This window comes from Glycine max, chromosome 3 (assembly GCF_000004515.6).
Source record: "Glycine max cultivar Williams 82 chromosome 3, Glycine_max_v4.0, whole genome shotgun sequence".
NCBI classification, from domain to species: domain Eukaryota; kingdom Viridiplantae; phylum Streptophyta; class Magnoliopsida; order Fabales; family Fabaceae; genus Glycine; species Glycine max.
The window spans coordinates 10048824-10058156 of NC_016090.4; positions in this window are offsets into that span (position 1 = coordinate 10048824).

Below are 9333 nucleotides of genomic sequence, written 5' to 3' on the forward strand. Positions count from 1 at the left end.
TTCACCTGCAAGGCCATGAAACTTTGGAAGCAAATGAATCAGTCCAGTTTTAAGAACATATGGGACATCCTCATCAGGGTATTGGATGCACAAGCTTTCGTAGGTGAAATCAGGTGCAGCCATTTCCCTTAGAGTCCTCTCACGGGGTGGAGGTTGTGCCATGTTCTCAGAATGTGCAAAATCAGAATGCTCAGAATCAGAATGCTCAAAATTATAATGCTCAAGATCAGGATGTTCAAAATCACCAATAACAGAATGCACAGATTCACCAGTTATGGAATGCTCAGAATGATCAAAAGGTATAAAATGATGCCTAACTAATCTGTGAAATGTCCTATCTATCTCAGGATCAAAGGGTTGTAAGTCAGATGGATTGCCTCTAGTCATACACTACATTCAGCATGCACACAACTAGTTGCCTTGTCATGTAAATAAAGGTGTAGGTTTGAACTACAGCTACCCTCAAATGATATCCAAATGACTTGAAATTTTGTGAGCAACCTTATAAAATGATGAGAAGATAGCACAAAAAATGTCAGACAAAAATTCAAAGTCTAACTATGAAAGCTAAAATTGGTAGGTTAAGAAAAATAAGTGAATAAAACTTGAAAAATAAAAAACTTTTGACAGAATCGCTTTTTTTGGACGATGGAGACCTCAGCCGGCCTATGGCGAGCTGCCACAGCGTAGGAAATTTTTTTCTACCCTAAATGCATATATAATAATTGCGATTCTGATAACCAGAGCAAAAGTTATGGCCGTTTGAAGTTTTGACAAACACAAAATTTGCTAGTTTTTTGGAACTTTCAAATCTGACCAAACTAAAGACTCTAGCAATTTTTCCCACAAAATATGGATTAAAAGAAGTTATCACAAAAAAATTCAGCCAAAAATAACAACCCTAGCTACTAAAACAAAAAATCACAATTAATTCAGCATGGGTGGTCGCTAAAATCCGTCGCTAAGGGATTTCTACTACTACTCTAGTTTGCCGCAAGCAGAAATGGTCGCTAAGTCCGTCGCAAAACACTATTCACAGCAAAACACTCAAAACTGAAACAGGGGAAGCACTTAATGGGAAAACTGAAACAGAACACACATTAAACAAAATACCAGGACACTAAACAACACTAACACACATACTAACACAATATTAACAATTAAACATAAAACACGAAAGGATTAAACACACAACACTAGCTAGCTATTATGAACCTTTGGACACAACTCCCCAGCAACGGCGCCAAATTTGATCGAGGCCGTACCCGAATCAAATAAACATGAAAATGCAGTAACCAGAAACGTAAATGAACAGAAACGTAAATGAGACAGAAACGTAAATGAAAGTAGAAAAAGAAGCAAGAATGAACTCGTAATTAGAATCAGAAAACGGAAATTTGCATTAAGAACGAAAACCGTAACAAGGGAACAGAAAAACGTGAAAACCTAAAACCAAAGCTCTGAATAATGAAAATAGCATAACAGAATGCCTTGCACGAATCCCAAGGCTGCTATTTAAAAAGAGTCACTCAAAGTCACTGGGCCCTATTACAATACTCTGGCCCAAAACGAAATTAACTAAGGTAAGCGCTGCTTTATTTGCCCTCTTCAAGTCCATAACCAAAATCCGGATTAAGCCCAATGTTTCATTAATTCCTGAAATTAGATTAAAAACATCAAATTAGCTAAATGAGCCCAAATAATAAAACTGCCTGATTAATTGACAATTAAGACCAATCAGTAATTAAAATGGTGCAAAAAGGGTTTAGAAAATAGAACAAAATGATGGCACATCACAGGATCTGCTTCTATGTACAAGCCGCACCTATCAGAGTCACCCGTCTCAGGATCGTTTCCTAAGGGATCAACACAACTTCCCATTGTGCTTACTCGAGGATCGGAGGGACCAACCAAAGGCTCGGGAGGCACTGCAAGTCCCTGAGATTGCATCTGTGACTGAATCTGGGACTGCATCTGGCTGAAGGATGCCATGAGATGCCGCGTCACTTTTTCTGTGATGGACTCCTCTAGCTGGTCCCTGATTTGCTGGGTCAGCTGCTGCAATTCTTCAGGAGGCAGGGAGGAAGAGCTGCGGGACGTCCGTGGAGCTGATCCAAAGTATTGCTTAATCGTGACACCGGCTCCAGCAGCACATACACATCCAGGGTGCTCTGGACGTCCAATAGCAGCGGTGAGAACATCCTGACGTCCATAGGGGACGAAGGATCCCTGTGTCGCCTGCTCCTCAAAGGAATCCTGCACAGAAAACACAATTGTACATGGCATTCACAAAATATTGAAATATAATTGTAATGGTTAGTTGAAAATGACTCACGATCTTCTCAGCAATTTCCTTTGCGGCCTCAGTCGTCATCTCCCTTGTTTTCTTCGTGCGGGCCATCTTCCACGTCACGTGGCGTCTGACCGGGGATGGAGGGTCGATGACGCCATCAACGCTTCCTGACTATGCAGCTTCCTCCAGCTTCTTCTTAGTCTTCTCAGCCAGGAGCTTATGCTCCAAATAGTCATAACCCCCATGAGACAGAACGTGGGGGGCAATGTTCTGCTTCTGGATGGCTTGTGCCTTTTTGCGCACATCCTGCAAAAATAAAACAATAATGTTTCAAATTGCTAGAATGAAGTATAAAAAGTTAATGCTTTTTGGAAAACAACTTAAATGCCAAGGAACATACCTCCCAAGAAGGGTCTCTGCGAGTCTGGCAAAACTGGGCCCATTTTTCCTTGCTAATGTCGTATTTCTCACAGGTAGTGTCCTCGACACCGTCCTGATCGGCTGCAAGGGCCCATTTCCTCGTGAGGTCTGATTTAAACTGCCTCCATCTCTCCCCCACGGTCTGAAGTAACTTCCTTTTCATCCTACTGTCAGAAGCCTCTAGGATTTCAAATTCTGCCTGACAACATCAAATAAAGTTTATTTGTTACAATAATGTATATTTTGGCTTTTAATTAAACAAAATCAAATAAGAAAAGGAAAATACCTAAATATCCTCCTAAATCAAGTCCTTCTTAGCAGTAGGGACCTCCTTCCAGTTCTCGTAGGTGACGTCCACCTTATCACGTGACACAATCCCCAAATATGTTCTTAATTTCTTCCTGTGGGGACCGTCAGCCTTGCCGGTAGCAGGATCTACATGGACCACTGGTCTCTCAGCACCAAGTGGTCTAGTAGACAACGATCATAGACGTGAGGCTTTGCGTGTCCGCTTCACGGCAGACGGCGAAGCCGATGCGTCCGAAGGAGCAGAAGGAGGAGGAGGAGGAGGGGAGGCAGGTGGAGAAGCCATGATCCTTTATACAATAACATACAGCAACATACAAAATGTTAATTTTCATTACAGACAATTATCAACATCAACAGTTCTCTATGTAAGTAATCTGGAATAGTGGGGTTCGGGGGTGGTCATGCTTTATTATTGTAGGTGTGTGTGTGTGTGTCTTTCTCTGTGTGTGTGTGTGTGTGCTTTCAAAAAAGGATAAATCAAAAGAGGATAACTCATAAGTGATTTACTTGTGGTTTTTAATTGTGATTCAAAACAGGATAACATGTAATAGTAGTGAAAATGTCTGATAAATGAAAAGTCTGATAATATTCAACTTGATGATGTGTTGTGATACTTGTGCTTTAAATTTGTTTCAAGACATGAAAGAAAATGATTGTGTAGCACAAATAACAATAATCGTAGACAGGTGAAGATTACATAGTGTGCACTGAAAGCTACATTTCCATGGGATTTAAAGGATGTCAAAGTAGGGTCAATGCAAGCAATTGTTAGATTTTTGGAATTGTAGACAAATCATTCAGAAGAGTACTTGAAACTCTCGGGGAAGGAATGACATGAAGACGTTGAATGATGAAGGAATAACATGAAGACCTTCAAAAATACACATCTAGATGGCATCCTTAGGACTTCAAACAGCTCATGTTTGTCGCCAGTTTCATCATCCACTAGCCTTACCTTCTGTGGCTTCTCACGTTTATTGTTGTTAAACCCATATTTATGCTCTCCTCCCTTCATGTCTTGTTTTATCACAACTTTAGCCGAATCTCCTATCTTCAGCACAGTTGAATCTCATGTCTTATTCTCCAATGACACACTTTGATAGCCTGTATCTATTTTCTTCATATGTTCTAGTGCTTCAGTTTCAGAATGCATAGACCAATCTGAACTTTCCAGTGATAACCAAAGGCTTCTGCATCAGCATTGACACACTTCACCCTTTTTAGTTTATGCTTTTGTGCTGCATTCGCTGATTCCTCCTTATAAATCTCATATTTATTAGAGGTTGCACTAGAACAATCAGCACCAATCTGTGGCTCTCCTCCTCTAGCAGTTCAACATCTTTCCTTTCACCTATGCTATTGTAAACTACACTGTAATTTACAAAACAAAAGTTGAAAGGAAATATATTGAGCTGGTAGACGAGGAAGAACCACGGAAGGATCCTGATTGTTCTAGTGTAGCCTCTAATAAATCTGAGATTTATAACGAGAAAGCAGGGAATGCAGCACTGAAGCATAAACCAAAGAGGGTGAAGAGTGTCAATGCAGATGCAGAAGCCTTTGGTGATCACTGGAAAGTTCAGATTGGTCTATGCATTCTGAAGCTGAAGCACTAGAACATATGAAGAAAATAGATACCGGCCATCAAAGTGTGTCATTGGAGAATAAGACATGAGATTCAACTGTGCTGAAGATAGGAGATTCGGCTAAAGTTGTGATAAAACAAGACATGAAGGGAGGAGAGCATAAATATGGGTTTAACAACAATAAACGTGAGAAGCCACAGAAGGTAAGGCTGGTGGATGATGAAACTGGCGACAAACATGAGCTGTTTGATTGTTCTTACATAAAATTGTACAAGTATTAGGTGTCGGGGTTTCTCTAAGCATGAGGATGTGCAAAACTCTAGAACATAGTGTGTTTAGTCATGCAATTTAGTCCTTTTACTCAGATTATACAAGCTGGTCTTGTTGGTTATGTTACAAGGATTTAGTTTTGAGCTAAGTTTTTAACATTGCATTGCGTGTCCAAGGATAATAATCTAGGTGTCTTGTTGGTAGAATATGGTATTTTACTATCAGAAGTAAAAATAAAAAAGAAAGAGAAAGTGAAAGTAATGAAAAGAAATGAATAGTAGTCTAGTATCTTGACCTGGGTCTGCAGAACTGTTTTACTTTTGATATTCTGGGATTAAGAAGGATTGAACAGAATCTACAAGGAAGTTGGTCAGGTGATTCAATTTTGAAATTTTTAAGGTGGTGTTTGTGCAATACTTGTTATTGCTGTGGTTATTGAACAAAGGATAAGAACATGAATTTCTCTGCTGAGTTGCCTTCTTTCTTAACTAGCATATGTGACTTTCTCTTACGTTTTCTTAAGGCAGTTTTGATTTGGTAATCAATCGAACGAGGTTGGTCTTCTCAAATCTCAATTTAATCTCGCATGATGTAGTCCAACTACAAAACAAAATTCTATGTTGTTTGGAGGATTACATTTTAGTGAAGTCGATAGTACAACATATGAAAGAATTGATTTTAAGAAAACCATTAATCTAATATTTCTCGCATAGTTTTTGAACGAGAGAAAGAGGATAAACTGAGTTTGGTTTGATTTTTCTTTCCCCGTCAAAATCATAGGTGTAAGGGAGTGGTTGTATGAGTTTCAGAAATATTCTATTAGCTGCAGCCGCCACAAATACTGCCCCTGCCATTACTTTCATCATGGCTGTTTTAATTAGGTAAAATTAAAAATAACCATCCATTTTTTTTTCTGAAGCAGGGTCAAGACATATAGAGAGAAATCAAAGTTTTGATATGGTGAAAACTGAAATTGGTTTTCGAAATTTCAGGATGGAAAGCATTTCCATAAAACGTGTGCATGGATTAGCCAAGATTTTGGGGTCCGTTCTAAGCCTTGTTGGGGCAATAACATTTGCTTTAGTTAAAGGACCTCACCTGGGTTTCATGAAATGGTATCTAGAAAATCAGAACCATACTTCTTACCCTTTAACAATTGTGCACTCCAAAGGTGATACTATTAGAGGCTCTCTTTTGATGCTCTCAGCTAACACTGCATGGTCCTTGTGGGTTATTAGTATAGAGTAAATTACAGTAATTACTCTCGGGATTTTATGAAATTATATAAGCTTCTCCTATTTTTATCTAAGGGTAGCATATCATTTAGATGATGAATTGCATCTCTTCTCAAGTCCAGGTGTGAATGAGTATCAGTGCACACATGACAAATGTATTAAGCTGGACATATATATTGATGATTGAGTAGTAGCTGAATTTATGCAGTGTATAGGAGCCTCAACAATGGATGAATATAGGAAGCACATTGAAAAGGATCCAGCTCTGGAGAGGCGATTCCAGCCAGATGAAACCATACAAATACTGAAAGGACTTAGAGAACGCTATGAAATTCACCACAAGCTCCGTTATACAGATGTGCAGTTGTCACATTTAAACGTTCTGCTCCCTTTTCTGTTCATTTTACCTATTCTATTCATTTATGCTGGAGATCAGACAAGTTTCTTTTTTTCTTTTAATTTTTATGTAGCTGGAAATTTTTCAAATGTATATTAATTTATCTCTTTGAATTGTATTACAATATTTAGATTTATTTTGGAACTCTAATGTAGTTGTTGTTTTGTTCGTGCTGTGTATCTTAAGTATTTTCTAGCTTAAAATAATTGTATTTCATGCGGTGATCGATTTTTGCCTGACAAAGCTATAGATTTAATTGTTTAATTGATGAAGCAGACTCTCGAGTCCGTCTTCAACAGGCACAGGTATATTGTTTGTCTACCTATCCCTGAACCAGCCAGATCTTTTGTCTATTATTGGGCTAATTTTGCTAGATTTACATGCTTCCAGTTACCTGAAGAAAACAATTTCAGGTCATTGTTGCCACCTCTTATCCTTGTCCTCCTTGTCACTGTGATTGCTCTCTTCATCCACTTCTTACTCTCCCCGAAGGTAGCTCTTTTTAATTCACTTTTTTACCATTAAATTACCTTCTTCTTTTTAATCAGTTTGTGTTTAAGAATTGACATATAGAGAATTAAAAGTGATGATTGAGTAGTAGCTGAATTTATGCAGTGTATAGGAAGCAGACTTGTATTCGAAATCATCTCAATAACAACTAACATTAATCGATAAAAAAAACCTTACTTTCAAACACCCAACCCACCAAGTACCATACTAACTCTCAGTCTTTCATTCATCATCTAAATTCAGCTTCTCTTAATGCAAGGTTTTTGGTGGAAAAGGAATTAGCCATTGAAGTGAAAAGAAATGAAGATGGATCATTCACTAGAAATGATGGAGTAGCTTGAATGGGGTTAGAATGCAGAGGTCTTTCTCTTAAGTTCAAGAAGTCATTAATTTCAAGAATGTTGTGCTTCAGAAATCAACAGAATTTGTTAAGGGGACAAACAGAAATTTCTCCCACCAGAAAAGGTGTTGACTGTGAACTGAACATAGGACAGATTCATAAAGATATCTACCTCTCTATTCTCTTTAAACTGTTATTAATCTCCATATTTCTGCCCCCAATGTTGGCAATTTGCATATACTTAGGTGGTGGGTGTGGGAATGTGAAGGCAAAATAGAAGGAAAATCATTGATAGCATGAACGACTTAAAGCTGCCAGGTTGATCGTGTTCTAATTAGCTTCTAGAGTTTTAACATTGTATTCATAACTAACAATTCAGCTTTTAGAATTCTATATACGAGATATCACTAGCCTAATGTGGTTTCTCTTGGATCCGATTATACTAAAATGGATTGAAGTTTAGCTCATAGTCATCTCTCATTGGAGGAAATTAAGGGCAACTTTTAAAATTAGAGAGGAGGCAGTGTTATTTAAGCATCTATGCACACATCAGAACAAGCCTGTAAACATGGGACAACATTTCTACAAACTGCTAACTATAAATCAGAAACAAGAACGATAAATCCAAAATAATCCCTAAAAGATGCTGTCATCTAATCCTCAAAATTCTATGTTGCTAAGTTAATAGAAGAGAAGGAAATAAGTAAATGATTAAATCATCATAATAAATGATTTTAGAAAGCTAAAAAAATATATGTAGCATGACCTTGAAATATCATAATACTACTACAAGCATGAATTAAGGGAAAACAACCACATAGGCACATAGCAAGCATCGTAAGGAGGGGTCTGCCAAATTAAGGCTGAAGACTACAAGCATGAATTGACATGTCAAATGAATAGCACAAACGCCATATTTTAAATCGTTCATACATGCTTCCATTTTGAAGTGTTTATGTGCAGGGAAGAGAGAAATTAGGAAAAAGAAAGAAGGGAAGAAAGATAGAGAAATTGATAAATATAGTATGTAAAGAGATAAACACAAAAAAAAAATGTGTGTAAGTGGGATGAAAGAGAAATTGAGTTTATAAATATAATTACTCTTAATTCTTAAAAAAAAGATGTATTATTAAAAAATTACCAGTGTGTAATAAAAGTTCCATAAAAGAAAAGTGACCACCTGAGGAGGTGTGGTAATTATGTTCTTTTATATTTCTGGAGTGTATACGATGGATTTCAACTACACCCAATAAGTTTTTCCAAGTAGAACAAAAGCATTCAAACAATTTCCACCAGGAAAAGAAAAAAAAATCATTGTAACAAACAAGAAAACATAGAGGGGTATAAGGGCCAGCAAACAACAAATTTCAAACTTAAATATGAGTTTTGAGTGGACTGAAGTTACTAGCACTTTACACTAGGGAGAAACATTGAAGCCATCACTGAAATCAAGCAAATGGGGAATTGCTCAATGAAGGGTACCACTGGAGAATGTCACCACTCTATTCGTGTTATGTGTGACAGTGGTGCCTTTTTGCAGTTAAAAGCTCCTAAAACAGTGGCTCAAGTGCTTCAACACTACCCGGGTTATGGTATTTTCCGGCAGGGTCATGCTTCAGCACCTTTGCCAGAGCAACAGAGTTTAAGCTATGATCTTTTCTATTTTTTTATTTTTTTGCTCAGCAAAAATAATATATTATAGATGAGTACTAGAGGTACTAAATAATACAGATTTAGAGCCATATTACATGTAGTTTGGGACAGACATTGATACAGTAGCTAAAAGATCCCAAAACTACTCAAATAAGACCTGGAACTAGATTCTATTCCTATGTTGCTGTCCTAAGAAAAACATCTTTGAGATTTGAGGACCATTGATTGAAATGTAGAGAGAAATTTTTTTCCAAACATCTGAGCCATGTCCATAAAATACCCGGGTTATGGTATTTTCCGGCAGGGTCATGCTTCAGCAC